This window comes from Rhipicephalus microplus, chromosome 2 (assembly GCF_043290135.1).
Source record: "Rhipicephalus microplus isolate Deutch F79 chromosome 2, USDA_Rmic, whole genome shotgun sequence".
In the NCBI taxonomy this organism is placed as follows: domain Eukaryota; kingdom Metazoa; phylum Arthropoda; class Arachnida; order Ixodida; family Ixodidae; genus Rhipicephalus; species Rhipicephalus microplus.
In genome coordinates this window covers 272,776,008-272,792,241 of record NC_134701.1, presented here as the reverse complement: position 1 = coordinate 272,792,241, position 16,234 = coordinate 272,776,008, and positions in this window count along the sequence as shown.

Below are 16,234 nucleotides of genomic sequence, written 5' to 3'. Positions count from 1 at the left end.
TTCGAAACCAGCTCTCCAATGTCTACACAATACTCTACGTCGTGGACCTCAAGATCAATTGGCGCTCGAAATACGACAACTGTACCATCACCTAATAGACGAAGGACATGACATATCTTTTCAGTGGTTACCAGGCCATTGCGGCATCATCGGTAACGAGCATGCCGACAATGCAGCTAAGAATGCTCACGAAAATGGAGTGATGGAACCTATTCCACTATCAAGAAGCGACGCAGCAGCAAAGATTAATACGCTTGCGCAGGATGTCGCAAGGTCTATGCGGAATACGCCCGGTTTTCTCCACACCCGTCTTCACCGCCTGGACCCATGCCTACGACTTACTATTCCATCTGGCCTACCCCGATCCGAGACGACCCTTCTCTGCCGTATGTGGCTTGGGGTGTCTTTCACGAACGCTTTTGCCTGCCGCATCGGAATGAGAGACAGCGCTACATGCGACCATTGCGACAATGACGAAACAATTGAACATATTTTATGTCAGTGCCCCCAGTACAGCTCTCAGCGACAGTCCCTCTCAGCAGTGTTTGCTCGCCTCGACGACCAGCCATTTTCTGAGCAGTCAATCTTGGAATGTCGGAAAGATCGAGCTTCACGCCAGAAAGCAACGAAGCCGCTGATGAAGTTTCTGCGAGCGACCCGCCTCGTAGAACGATTGTGACACTACTGTGTGCGAGTGTGTGTATGTGTGTTTGTGCTTCTCTTCCTCCCTTTCCCCTTACCCTTTCCCCAGTGCAGGGTAGCAAACCGGATATGTTTTCTGGTTAACCTCCCTGCCTTTCCGCATTAAATTTTCTCTCTCTCTCTCTAAGGAAGACGCATATGCTACTTCTATAACTTTGGATTATTTTTCCACTGAAGTCTTAAGCTTCTAAGAGCTCCTTGTTTCCAAGATGTATTCAAATGCAGAGATGTTCACTTCTGACCTATGTAAAGGCTAATATCGGAGCGTTCGACGAAGCTGAATAAACCTGCAGTCTGATGAAGTTGCAGGTGAATCATTTGTTATGATATTGATACATAACAGCCGCTAAAACGCGGCTGCATGAAAGAAGAGGACGAAGTTAGTTTTTGGTTGATGCTGGACTGGCGCCATCTTGCTCGTCGAGTTCTGCGCGTTGTGAATAGATTAATGAAGAAATTACTCTTAACAATAGTATTGATTGATTGATTGATTCATGTCCACTAACACGTTTTGTTGTTAAAATCTCGAGGAGATAACACTGTTGTTCACGAGAAGAAGGGAGAATGTCATCTACACTTGTGCATCACTCTTTATGATCACACTGATGATCACTGAATAGCTCACCTGTTTTCTGCAGATGACACCGGCTGCTGTTCTGGCCGTTTTCTGTTTCCTCGTGGCTTCGGGTCACTCTAAAGCGATGCAGTTCTCCGTGCTTCAGTAAGTGTCTTGCGTGACTAACATCGCCGTGATAGAGGCGCCTATACATTGGAAAACAAACCTGGTGTTCACGTTTCTCGATATGTACGTGCCGATTTCGGCACTTATGGCTGCGGGTTTTCGCAGCAATTTCGAGTTCTTGAACTGGCACGTACCCGACTGCTCTAGTTTCAAGTAATACGTGCCGCCAGGTTAGTTAATTTGAATGACATTTTCAGTAAGCTAACGTAATCAGGCGTTTGAAGCCGGAATGCGCTTAGACAACGTTTATACAAGGCCGAGAAGAGTTGCAATGTGGGATTTTTGGGGAATCGTCTCTATAGCTTTGACGTTGTCCATGTGCTTTTTCACATACGTGTGTAGTTTTGTGCTATGCAGAGCTGCTTGGACAAGGCAAATTCGTACGGGCGCAAGTCCGCTCGTAAAAACGTTAGCTCCAGGGTATTCCTTGTTGAACTGGTGTCGGCAAGGTTAGTCAACTCTATTCGGTGGAGCAGTCATATCCAATTGCGTGAGCAAACTTCACCATGTAGGCTTCTATTAGTGCTTGTGCAAAAAAATTAAATCACAATACGAATTACATCACTGCCTGTCTATTTCAGAATCAGATCTTTTTTTTGTCTAACAATTGTCACAATATGTTGTGTGCCCCTTCAACCCTAAATCCTAAAGCTGTTGTGAGCACCCTAGAAATGCCTGAATGCCCGGCTGTCTGCACTGCACTCAGCTTACAGGAAAATCAAGCGGTTGTATAGGACTGTATTTTACACAGTGATTAGATAATATTAGAATTGGATTGTACTTAGCAGCACTAATTGTGCAGAGTTATAGAATAGTAAAAAGCAATGGAGAGCGCAGCTTTATGCCACAACAAAAGCTTGTGTAAACAAACTAAATACACCAATACCAACAACATTAAATTTGCAACAGGAACTTTGGAAATTTAGTTGTTTTTTTGAACAGAAGAATCGAAGAAGAAAAATGATGTTTGTGATTCCGGGTGAAGACATGAACAATAATGCCGTGGCGTCAACATTATTTAGTGTATGTTTATCAAAAATTCCTATCTTGTTCGACTAGGAACCCCTTTTAAATTATAACATGTTTATCACAGTCAACCACATAACATTCTTTAAATGAAACATTCTGGAATTCAAATTAAAAAAATTGAATTGCGGTATATAGAAAAATATTTTTGTTTTCTACAATAAAAACACCGAAGTATTTTTCTGCTTCTAGAAACCACGACTAGTGTGAATCTGTCCACATTGTCCATTTCTGACGCATTCTCGATTTACAAGCGTGATCGTCTTCTTCAGACCACTTCCGATGGACGAAGAAGAGCCGAATAATGTCGCGCAGCTGCCAGGGGACGCCACGAGGTCCGAGTGGGACGACGAAAATGGTTGGTCACTGCTTGTCCTAATAAGTTTACTGTTGACAAAGGGACGCTCGTTTCGGAGGGTCGTTTGTGCAACGCCCTTTTACTGAAACAGCTAATATTGCTCACAAATAGCATCGTGAGGTATCAGTGATGGTGTTTCAGGGCTTAAGCAATGTGGTCGCGTATTTCAATTATCAGCCTTGGCGGCTACTTTACAAAAGATTTTACTGCAGCCAATTCTCATGGACAGCTCATGTAATGCAGAATTATCCTCGACCCTCCTCTGAAGATTCCCACATTCAAACCAATGTCTTGATTTCAGACCCAGATCCAAGCTTTATAAGTCTTACGAATGAACAGTGTTGCAAGGTAGCGTTGCGACCGATAACTTGTGTGCAAGATGCTTTATACCTACTAATCCACTTAAGGGCGTCTGACCTGATTGTTTGGGCACAAGACCACGGTATAATTTTGCTTCATTTCGCTGTCAGGAGGAAGTATACTGCAGTACAGCATTTGTCTAGGTGCTCTGGCATGCGCAGCTACAGTTACGAGCAAAGTTCTAGAGACCATGGCAGCGCGCGCTTAACTGCATCGCTGCGCCTTCTGGTAGCCCCGAGTATACACTATAGATTGTATACTGCGCAAGCACGTCGTTTTCTGCCTTCCAGTCTGCTCGTTCGTCCCCTTCAACAGCAAGAAAATTGGAACGTGGAACGATGCGCAAGCCGTTTCTTGCTAAATTCCGTAGGAACGCCAGATGCATAATATCGTGACAAAAATAGGTCATTCGCACAACTGAAGTGTTCTCGTCACGATATCATCACTCGGTGCTTTCACATCGAAAAGAAGCCTTGTGTGCTGTCCCTCGCGTTCTGATATGCACGCGGTAGAAGCAAGCGAACGAGCTATCTGCCAGGTAGAAATGGACGCGCCCGCGAGGTGCCCGCTGTCGAACATTGTGGTGAAGCATACAGAGGGCACGGTAAGGCAGTTTGGTGCGCCCTTTCCGTGTTGTCTGGAATTTCCCACGCATGTCGCTACCGTACGTTAACATACAACACACATTTATAAAGCTCAGTGATTCGTTGTTGCGACGCATCACTGTATTTCCGAACCTACTAAACATGAGTGCAAACGTGTGAACCTCTTGCGGTATTTCTCCCCCTTCTTTCTTTTGCAAACCGTGTCTTCTGTATAAACTGCGTATGTTCGTGGTTCGTGTTATCTTTTGCCGTGTTTGCCTAATTAAGTATTTCACACGTGGTATTGGTGATGTTGTCATTCTTTTATACTTTAATGGCGCGTGTGCTTGTAGTAAGGTAGACTGCGTTTTATTGTACTCTTGTGACTGTATTTCCTTCCTTGGTTAGATCAATTTTAAAATATTTTTATAGTTTCATTATTGTTTGGCTCATAATATGTATTCTGAATATTTAAGACTATGCGGTGAGAATATTGACCCTATATTTACTCTAATCTATTTAGCAGCTGCATTGTGTTTAGTTTGCGTGTGTTCTGTCCCTATTAATCATTTCATGTACCTGTATGTGTTATAGCCCCCCCCCCCCCCCTATGTAATACCCTCCTGTGAGAGCGCCCTTAGGGGTGTTCTGAATAAATAAATAAATAAATAAATAAATAAATAAATAAATTTCGATGGCCACTACTGCTCACATCCTTGGTCAGCAATTCTCGGTCGGATCAAGTACGACGATTGAACATTCGGCAGTATACTTTTCATATCTATTGGCGATATCGATGCGTCCTCGTTTCATGTGCCGATCGCGTCGTCTTACGCCCGTCTTCTTCGATGCCGTGCGGGCCGCAGTCCACGGGAAAGTGCGGCCCGAGTCGCCGTGGCAGGGCTGGCGCGCGCAGGTGACTGCCGGCCGCGAAACACCGCCATCGCCCACGTCCTTCTACGAGCCTTCGCCCGCGCGGCCCCGAGACCCGGAGTCTGGACTCGACGATGCTTACCGCAAGGGCGTCGGCACGGCGGGGGTCGGATTCGGTGCGCTTTGTGGACCGGGTGAAAGCTGCAGCAGTTCTCTTGGGCTCGCCTGCATCCAGTAAGTTAATGCGCAAGCTCTAAATGCCTAGTCAAATTCACAACTTCACTCCAAAGAAATTAGCATGCTATGACGTAACAGGCCATCAAAGCTTGTGAAACCATCGTGACGTCACTACGACAGTATAGTGATGTCTCATAACACGACGTGATCGCATCAGCGCATGACGTTGTCGCTTGGTTAAAATTGGACCGATCACGGTGGTTGCGCGAAAAACTACGCTAGGCGCAGAAAGCTTTCGATAAATGGTGGGGAACGATTGATACATCTACTGAGGATAAAAAGTTGGCCCCGTACTTGCAGCTTCCTTCCGACGAAACTCGGGCCCAACGGGGAAAGAAAAGAAGAGAAAAAAATTGGCCCCGTATCTGCATGTAATCTGCAAATGTCGTCGGAAGACGATAGTATTGCGTGTGGAGAGAGTGAACAAAACATTTATTTGATGTTCTGCGCAAGAAAATCGATGAATGATATTCTGGAGGCGCTGCGTTAGAGTGCCTCGAGCATGCAGCGGAGGCGAACGAGCGCATCAAGTCACGTCGCACGGGAGACATGAGCGCCATCTGGCAGTTTTCTTGGAAAACAAAGTGCGTGGCTCTGAGATGGGTGTGCGCGCCCTGAGGCGATGAGGTTTAGAACGCAAAGCGACGGGTAGGTGTCACCGCCGTCTTGTCTTAGCAGAGCGTTGAAAACATTCACCTTTTCGTGCAAGCTTTGCATGGTCAGCGCAGCGTGATAAGCGCCACGGTCCTTAAAATTACTTATGTATGCTTTTTCTAGTAACAGACGCACATGCAGAATATATACGTGTTGTTATGGTGCCCCAGACATGCGCAATATTGCTTTTTCATTGACAATTGCACAATTATGAACGCTAAATCTTGACCAACATTGGTGGGCGCTGCGGATGGGGTCGACCGTTTCAAATACCCTGTGCCGTTTAGAGGGGACAAACAGACAAATGTACAGACAGACAGATCGAAAGTCCCCAAGAAAGACCATCGTCTTTAAAGGAAGAGAAAGATGACTTTAGCCTTCTAGTGATCCTGAGCCTGCACGTAAGGTCCTTGTCGTTTTTTACGTACATCCATATTAAACCAACATACAATGACGCCAAGGAAACTACAGGGATATCGTTTGTTGTCTTTAACTGCAAATTGGTCATTCTGATATAAATGCAAATCAAACTAAAGTGCACGAAAGGACAAGTTGCCGCTAGTATAGGGACCGAACCTACATCTTCAGCTAACGCGACATACATTACATGCTTTACGGGGTATTACTTATTAGCCACCGCAATGGCGTTATAAGACGGCTTGGCAGATACGGATTTCAGTCAACTTACCAGTCTTGGATTTTGTTCGGCGGCTATAATGTGTCTTTCTCTCCATAAAAGGGCCGAACATGAAGAGTATCGTTGCGGTTGCGGCCATGAGACGCCCGTGCTCATCAACGAAGGCGGCGTGAAGAAATGTGTTCGAGGTAATCGCTTCTTGCCACGCACCTGCATGACATTCTCAGGTTTTGCGTTTACCGTGGATATATCGTTTTTTTTTATTGGCCAGCGTAACATTCGGACGTGGGCTAAACACGATGTCGTGGCTGCGGCATCAGTGCATTAGCCACTCGACAGCCTGGCCGCTTGGCTGTACGCATGATAAAAAAATCAATGAAACAAAAAAGAGTAACTCTTAAAGGGTTCGTAAACTACTACTAATTTGAAGATGGCATAGCGGTTTAGTTCTTGTCTTTATTGTTTTTCTTAAAAGCGTTATAATCTCTTCACTACATATTTCTTCGTAAACCGCGTAGACAACGTCAAAACTAAGTGTCCAGCCTGTTAGAGTATTGCGCCTTTCAACTGTGCACCGTTATCTCTGCCCGCACTGTCGAAAATGCAGAGAACCATGTAAAATGAATAGATCGCACACGATTGTCGTTCGAAACAAGGCAAAACTGCCATGCGACTGCATGGCTAACCAGGGTATGGAAATTCATAAGCGATATCTTCGTATATGGACGAATCGGCATCTTGTTTCTTCAGGACGTCACGTGAAGAGACTTTTGGCGTTACGAATTGTGTCAAAAGAACGGGAAACGTCAGGAAACAATGAAGCGCTCGTAATTTTTATTCTTAGATATATTTTTTAAAAGATACGCGGCTCCACTTTCCTCCAACCCTGAGATGCGAAACTGTCTGTCACACGTTGGCGCATTTTTTTTCTCGCAGCCAAGTCGATGTACGAGTCGTGCGTGAGCCACCAGGAGTGCAGCTACCGGACCCCGAACCTGCAGTGCGTCGACTTCCTGTGTTACTGCCCGCTTCCTTACGTGCTCACCGAATCTCACAAGTGTCTCGAACGTGAGTATCCGGTGCAAGTCGATCTTTCGTTCCGTAGTGTCACCGCATTGAGAAATATACTATAGTCTTACGTTCACGTGCCTCTAAACATGTTGTTTTCACTGTCTTGTGCGAAAGTTGTCTCGCTCTCCCGAACGTTTTTTTCATGCCTCCTTTTCTTTCCCTCTTTGATGCTCTCTCTTTCTGTAACCTTCTGTCTCGCTTTCTCTTTTTTTTCTACCCTTCTTGCAGTGAGAACTGTTATGAGATCACAACAGCGAGAACTGTTATGAGATCACGACAGGCGTCGCGTGTGTCGTAGTTGTCCACTGCCGCCGTTGTCCATAACCACTATCACACCAAAATAAAAAAAAAGAAACTTGTTAAAATAACAAAGGACACAACGAGATCCAAATCCGGTACCTCTGCGTGCCAGCGCGGCATTACACCGCAAAGCCGCGTCGGTACTAGAAACTCGGTTGCAAACTTGCCTTAGCCTGGCTTGGTGTCGGGAAATAAATCGCGTTAGTATGAATAATAAACCTTTTAGAACAGCAAAGGAACAACCAGGTGTCATACAATGCGAATGGCGTAACGAGTGGGTCGTCCATTCCTCCAACCCATTACAAAAGCGTGCTCTTGTTCACCTATTCACTGTGGCGCATACCAACTTCAGGCATAATGCTTCATTGTTATTAGCCACTGCATAAAATATTTCCACCACATTCCTTGCAAATATATAGTGGATACCACTCTTCTTCGAAGAATGACGAGGAATAGCATAATGAATACCAGCCTACTACACAAAAATTAATATTTATGGCGTAGTGGGTACCCTGAAAGTGTGCCTGTAGCCGTTACCCCCAAAGTGGTAGAAGAGGCTCTGAAAGGCGGCTCTTCCAGCTTTCACTGTGATGGTACTGCACGTTTCGCGCAGGCCTGGCAATTTTTTGTGTCGGTTTCTTGCTATATCTTCCTCTCTTTGATCTCATTCTCTCAAGTATCATTGTTGTTGCATCCCACGCCGGACAGATCAGCTCACACGTTCAGGGAGAGTAGCAGGTGAAGACGATCAATAAGAAGACTGGATGAAGAGAGCGCGTCTTGATTCATGATGATGATAGTGTTCTGTTCGGCTTGCATAGAATAACTGTCAGCTTAAACAGCTCAGCTCCTGAATAAAAATCAACTGCAGAACAGCCGAAAACGAAACTCAGCGCCGTTCACATTTGTGTCGATTTAAACATGAAAAATTTTGAAAAGGGCTCTCAAACTCTTTTTGAAAATGATCCGAAAACGCTGCCAATCAGCTGTAAAGGCTCCAAGAGAACTCGGGAGCCAAATACCGTGACGCAAGACGTGGCCTGGAAATTACAATAAGTTCTCACAGTGAGCTAAAAATCGCTTTCTCTTCTCTCGACAAATGACGATACAGGCTCAAAATGACTGCGTATCAGGCCAAGTATCAGCCATTGGCTGATTTGAACACGACGCGCTCGGTCGTTACTGGGGCCGCCGCGGGAGGCCGCTACTAGTCCGCGCGTGCGATCGCACTGAAGAGCCACGCATTCAAAGAAACAAAAAAACAAAACAAAAAGGGCTCAAGGTCACGAGGTGCGTGGGACGTTTTTTTTTTTTTTTACCCCGTGCCATTGCTCCTTGTCTATAGCTTCCATGGCTTTTGGCGGGATGGGTGTATAGAGAATGCCATTGCAGAGTGCGGTGTAACTCCGCTCGTACTGGACGGATTCTGGAAAATATTAGCGGTGGGGTAAATTCGTGAGGGAATAAGCCTCTTTCGTGAAGCCATTCAATGACTACTTAGAAAAGTGTTGCACGTCCTCTTTAACTATAGATCTTTTTTTTCTTTTTCGCAGCATCCGGTCCACACAACGACATGATGTTCGCCATTGCTCCCACTGCTGTTCTCATCGCCGTGCTTCTCTTGATTGGTGGCGCATACACCTACAGAAAGTGAGTGTGTATTTGACGCCTTGTGCTCCCTGAGGCCCTATTCCTTTTTACGGAAAACAGCCCTTTGTCCTTAAGAAACACGAAAGCGGCATAGGCACATAAGGGCTCTTTTATTTGGTTTTTGTTATCTCCTTGTATGCTGATGCGCGTGAAAAAGCTCATTGTTCAGATAAGTAGTTACAGGTAGGCAGACTTTTCATGTACTTGTGCAAAATAAGTGTTTCCTTGCGTTAACTAAAAGAAGGGATCTCTCTGACTAAATGCGTAGGAGAATAAGAACCACCGTGTAAAGTGTCATGAGGGCAATTTTGCTGCACTGCTTGTGAAGACATAGTAATCCATGTGTGATAAGTTTCATTGGTAAGTCGTATGCCTTAGCTGCCTCAACAAACGTGAAAATTGACGTCGGCGTGATATATAATGTGATGATCACGTGATGACTAATGTTACACAAAAATAAAAGAGACCTTGCGTTTATATAATTGCTTTTCCTTATGCTCGCACGAGCGCCTTCTTTTCAGAAGTTGATGGTAAGAGTAATACATTTAGATACGTATCTGATGCCTAATTTGGAATGAATACACATTCTGGGGTCGTTCTGAGAAATAATTGAAGAAAATGCGCAATATAATTTGCAGAGGGCCTGCTGTCTCTCTAACTAAACAGGTGTGTGTGTGTGTGTGCGTACGCGTGTGTGTGTGGTCAAGGTCACGAGGTGCGTTTGACGTATTTCATGCAATCCTCCGTTGCTTAGCTCCTGGGCTTTCACCGTGTTTTCCATGCGCTTTTAGTTTCCTTAAAATTGGATTGCCAACGTGCTCAAACAACCACATTGGTGAACTGGACAAGAATAATAAAGGATCGTTAAGCTCTGATTGTTCAAGCAAAATAAAGGGTTCTCAAAGTTTTGACATGGTTGCCATCAATCTCGCGTCAACAACGTAACACTTAGTTGATAATCTGTAAACAGGCTATTGAGGTGTGTATTGACTGCGAGCTATCTCGACTCAACTGCCGTTAATAGCGCATGAGGTCACGTCGATTGTGAAATAATTGTGATGCCTAAATAGCCGTTTTTCGTGCAGGGTATCCGGCGGCAGCAGTAGCTGGTCGTCCGGCAGCAGCGTGGTCGGTCTGCGTAGCGCCAGAGAGCGCCGTCGGTCGGAGTCCACGCGTCGCGTCTCGTCGGCCATTCGGGTGGGCCGCAAGGCCGAGGCGAGCAGGCGACTGCGGCTTTCGCTCGACGAGCACGGCGCGGCGCTCAGGGACGCCAAGGCACCGCGGCACCCGCCGCGCTTCATCAAGAGCAAGCCACGCCAGCAGAGCATACAGGTGCGCGTAGGCTGAGACTGCCGCCGTCGTTGTTGGGCATCTTTGGAACAGGGTACGCAGAGATGCCTTAAGAGACAAGAAGAGAGCAGAGTGGATTAGGGAACAAACGGGGGTTAAGGATATCATAGCTGAAATCAAGAAGAAGAAATGGACATGGGCTGGACATGTAGCGCGTAGACAGGATAACCGCTGGTCAATAAGGGTAACTAACTGGATTCCCAGAGAAGGCAAGCGGGTTAGGGGGAGACAGAAGGTTAGGTGGGCAGATGAGATTAAGAAGTTTGCGCGTATAAATTGGCAGCAGCAAGCACAGGACCGGGTTAACTGGCGGAACATGGGAGAGGCCTTTGTCCTGCAGTGGATGTTGTCAGGCTGATGATGATGGTGATGATGACGCAGAGATGGCGTTCGTTGGGTACGATACGCTATTTCGGTCACCTCACGTGAGCGCCCGCGTATGAGGCACACGCAGTGGCGACAAACGCTAAATCAGAACATTGCGTATTCTCTTATAAAATTGCCTCTTGCTTCACTGCACAATGTCACCAGCTGTAGAGGCATCTATTTATACAGTAAAAGGGGTCAGAAATTTAGTTTGTGACAGTTTGGTGCTTTGGTTTATGGCTGCGTTTATTTTACCTACAGTGAAGAATACGCCCCCGAACTTACCTTTAGGAGCACGTAAAAAAAGGGAGAGAAAGAAAGAAGTCAGTGTAGGGATGAGGCTGTGCCAACTTGACTTGTTAAGCCTGTTCAGGTCAGGCGATTCGGAAGTACCTCGAATGCTGCCTTATAGCACCAACCTCGCTTCACATTGTGTAATCAATCAATCAATCAATCAATCAATCAATCAATCAATCAATCAATCAATCAATCAATCAATCAATTTAATAATTATTCCGCGTACGTGGCAACAGGCGCGAGTAAACATGACTGGATATGGGTTAGTTAGAATAAGATGCAGTCAGGTGCAACAACAAAGCACATAGTTTTAAGCTCTAATGTGTACTAACAGACATTCAATGAGTGATTACAGCTCGGTGTAACACGCTGACGGAGCTCGCGGTCTTAGTATGTTTCTTGTTGCGTTTTACTCGCCAAGTTCGAGCTATATGTATTCACAGCTCTTGAAAGTTTGCAGGAATTCAATTTAGCAAACCTAGCACTTAGACTGCATAGGGTGGGTCAACTGTGTTCTTTTCGCTGGCACTGCGTATTCTAACAGCTTTCGCTTTCACACATGTAGAATTTAGGTATATATAAAATCTTGTCAAGCAGAGCTGCATGGTGAAGAGGCCGGGGACTACGTTCAAAGCCTTTGTGTCTGCACAGCGTATAGTCGTTAAACTGGGATTCACTTTTCTAACTATAGGATGGAGCGCAGCTTGAATGGTCGTCCGCTTTGACTCTTAACATCAGCCTTGCAGAGAACATTAGGCCTCTTGCCTTTGCGCCTTGTTGTCGCATTTCATTTGTTGTAGGCCATGCTTCCAAACTCTTTCACTCGGAAAGGACCTTCTCTTTTGTTCAGTGTGCTTCTGCATGGGCGCATGAGAGAAGTACAGTCGCAAACTGGTGAACTAGTACATGTAAATCACAAGCCGAAGGCAAAAGAAAATTGCCACCACTCACAGGACACTAGATACTTGATCTTATGACACCTAGTTTAATATGTGTTTAATTTGCAGAGTAGATGAAATTATGCGCCGCGTGTTTCGTATAGACAGCCGCGATTATCAAAACGATAATCGGTTGTTAGTACGAACGTAGTCAACATGTGTCACTGATGAAATGGCATTGAATCTCTGCGACAGAGAGCAAGCCGTTCAAATCTATGCTTCGTGAACGTCACGTTGCGTCTGTGTGCATATTATACGTCGCATAAACACCCGACGCTCTAATTAAGGTCCATCTGCGGGCTACGTTTCTAGCGCAATTAGACGACTAGGACCCATCCTGTCGAGCGTTATAAAGAGAGCTTGATATACCATGGGATGTCATAGACCAAATTGAGATATTTGTTCGGTGCACGTTTGCCGCGTAACGCGCGACTGCACCGAATAAATGCGGCCCTGTTTCAGAAGAGTGCTTATGACATGAAGCCGTAGAGTTACACTAATGCCGTCTTACAATAATGCGAGGCACTTGCCAGATTGAGGAATAACTAGAATATATATATATATATATATATATGCTGGCATTGCGTTCTTATAAATTGTGACAATTTTTTAGTAATAAAAGTTGATAATCTTTAACTACAAATCTGGCGACACGTGCCATAATTCACGGTTACAGTATTTATTATCAAACACCACCGGAACCTGGGCACTTATGATGGTAAAACGCAACAGTTCGATTCATAAGATATATTTTACTTTAAACTTACAGATTTAAAACTTACAATAACAGATTTGCAGATTTTACAGATTTACAGGCTTAAAATTTACAGATTTTAAACTTAAACAAATTACAGATTACAAAATTTACAGATTTTAAACTTACAGATAAAATCTGTGCACTAAGCACCATTCCTATTGCAGCTGTGCAAATGTGGCGTTATGGTACTACGCAAAAAGAGGGGCGAACAATTGAAATTGAACTGTCATACAGCCAACATAATTTAATGGACGGTGGCAGCTCGCAGTATGTCAGGTTGTGTTCAACCGAATAAAAAAAGGCTGCTCAATTCATTTTGTTTGTTTAAGTCACACGATAAGTTGGTTGTCTTACTTTACATCACCAGAGATATTTTCCTCCAATTTCTGGCTTTTAACATTAAATGATATGCTAACCCAGAAAACAGCTTCTAAAATTCCTGCTTGCTTTCCTCGAAGTACTCGGTCTTAAACAAAACAAAAAATGAAGCAAATGTTGTCGAACGCGTTTCGCATGCTCCAGCGGACGCGGAAGACGTCGTGCTCGCCAGACGTCATCCGGGCCAGAACCATTAAGGAGGAGTCCACGTCCTCTTCGGAGTCAACCGGCGCGTCTTCGCACCACAGCTCGCCTCGCCGAGCTGGCACGCCGTCGTCCAAGACGAACGTCGTGCACACAATCCTTCCCGTGCACGAAGAGGTGGCCGTGCACATCATTCGCAAGAGCCCGATCTCGCCCTCCCAGGAGCTTTCCAGTTGAGTCCCATGTACCACACTTTAGTTTCATACATCCGGTGCAACAGTGTGGAAGTTAGCGAGACATCTGGATAGCTTATTGTCTATTCGTTTTTGTATCGTGGCCACCGAGATTAGTTTCGGTTGGGCGCACCTGGAACCGTCACGGAGGCCACGCATAAAAATACTCGATACAAGTGCGAGACACGACACGAGGATTCACACATTTTGCTGACCGAGCTTCTTGCAAAGCTTTCACAGCGTCACACGTGATGTATTAAATGTAGTATAGTGTCAGCTTTCGCCAATCTTAGCATCTGTGGCGTCACAACTCCATAGCTTTTTAGTGAAGAACTAATCAACAAAATCCGTAGCCATGTCCGCAGAGACAGTGTGGAGAAGATGGGAGCATGGTTTTCCATATTAAAGTGAAATAAAAGCTTTAATAGGCGCTGTCCGCACTGGCGTTTTAAGGACGATTTCCTAACAGCCACAACCGCAGGTATCAAAAGCTATGCTTTCGCCTACTTGCAAGCACTAAATTAAATTGGTCGATTTAGCAACACATCACTTCTGTCATGTTTTAGTTAGACACATTAATATAGAAAGCTGTGACTCGAGCGTCTACTAAAGATGGATGTTCTCATGGTGCTTTGAAGAGACACTAAAGAGAAACGACATGGTTTAGGTTGACAAACTTCACTCTGAGAACTCTAATGTTATAAGTTTCTCCATAATCAGTTAATTATTAGCGGAGAAATTCAAGGTTGTAGTATCATTTTAAAATATTATCCCGAGATCTTCACACGTGACGTCACAAATTTCGAAATGTACTTTTTTGTATTATCGCCACATTGGCTAGATTAAATGTTCTGAAATATCATATGCGAGGTTTATGGCACCCACACATGACAAAGTACTTAATTTTTACCGATTAGAAGAGACAAAGAATCCTGTAAACGCCATCAAAATCTATGATGTCGAAGTGTTAGGTGCGGAAATCTCAATGGTGGTGTCTCCACCCGCATTTTATATCCGCGTGTTTGTCGCTTTCCAAGCGTTGTCTCGCGATAAGAATCTACTTTTCGGGATTGTACTTTACTAATACGCGGAAAATTATTTGTGTCCCTTTAGACGGCTTTGTGATGTCGCAAACTCATTTTCAATATAACGACAACGGCGTTCAAAACCTAACGCATGTAACATTTTTCCGGCTCTGCAACCTCTTTTCGCTGAAGTTTTTTTTTCTTTTCAAGTTACGATAAACCGTAGTAATTCAACAGCGCTTGAAATGGCAGTTCCAATGGTTGAATAAATTGGATGGTTGGATGGCAGTGATGTATGAAACATTACGGCTTTAAGACTTTCTGTAGTAACAGTTATACAATTTATTTTAGGGGCGAAGCTCCTCTTACTCTAGCCTTGTCAAGTGTCATGCGTAACTGAGAGAAGAATAGACGAAAAAGAAAAGAAGGCAGTACCTCTCGAACAGTATAATAGACGGCGCTGTCTCATAGAAGTACATACAAACTGCAGTTGAGTGAGGATATTCTAGATGGCACTGTGCCGCTTCTCTCCGATTGGCTGCTGCGCGGGCTGTGCCTGGGTACGCGGAGAATGAGTGCCTCTCTCAGTCTCCTGAATAGTCGCCGTACGTGGCAGATCGTTGGTGGGGCATGGACGAAGCAGAGCGGCGGGCGCGTTGAAGACGCTTGCGCTCGGCTTCCTTGGTTCGCGTCTCGTCAGTGTTACCCGCGTGCCGTCTGCATTCTCGAACGCGTCGGGCGCGTGGACGCATGCACGGACGGACGGACATACGGACAGATGGACGGATGAACGCTTCGCCCCACTCATCATCATTCACTCAGTGGATATACTGTGATTTTTTTTATCAGCATATACTTTTTGATGAAAATACATGGCAATGAGACCTTTGTCGTCTTCGTAAACAAACTTTACGCCGAGGTGCCAGAGCTTTGCCGACCTGAAGTTGCAATCAAATGAGCAATTAACAAAAACTCGCAAAATTTTAATAATTATCTTGAGGGCTACACACACACACACACACACACACACACACATATATATATATATATATATATATATATATATATATATATATATATATATATATATATATATATATATATATATATATATATATATATATATATATATATATATATATATATATATATATATATATATATATATATATATATATATATATATATATATATATTCCTGCTCTTTCTAATAAACAGTTCAGTTGCGAGAAAGCGCTTGTCCTCTCTTCCTTTCTGTTTATTCGTGCGCTTGAACTGACAGTTCTATTTCAATGTTGTAAAGCGTGACAACTTATGACAGGCCCACTTTTTAAATGGCGGAAATCACATGTAATTTGAGACGACAATCGTCAAAATTCGAGACTAGATCTAACCTAAGCGAAAACGAAAGTGGGTGCATCGGACGTTTAGGGCAATCTGTTTTTCCTACTTGGCATTGAGTTAGTTTGCGAAGACGACAGGGGCCCCGACTGCCATAGCATTTCTATGAAAAATCTATTTAAAGATCTCTCTAAAATCTATACGTCGAAAG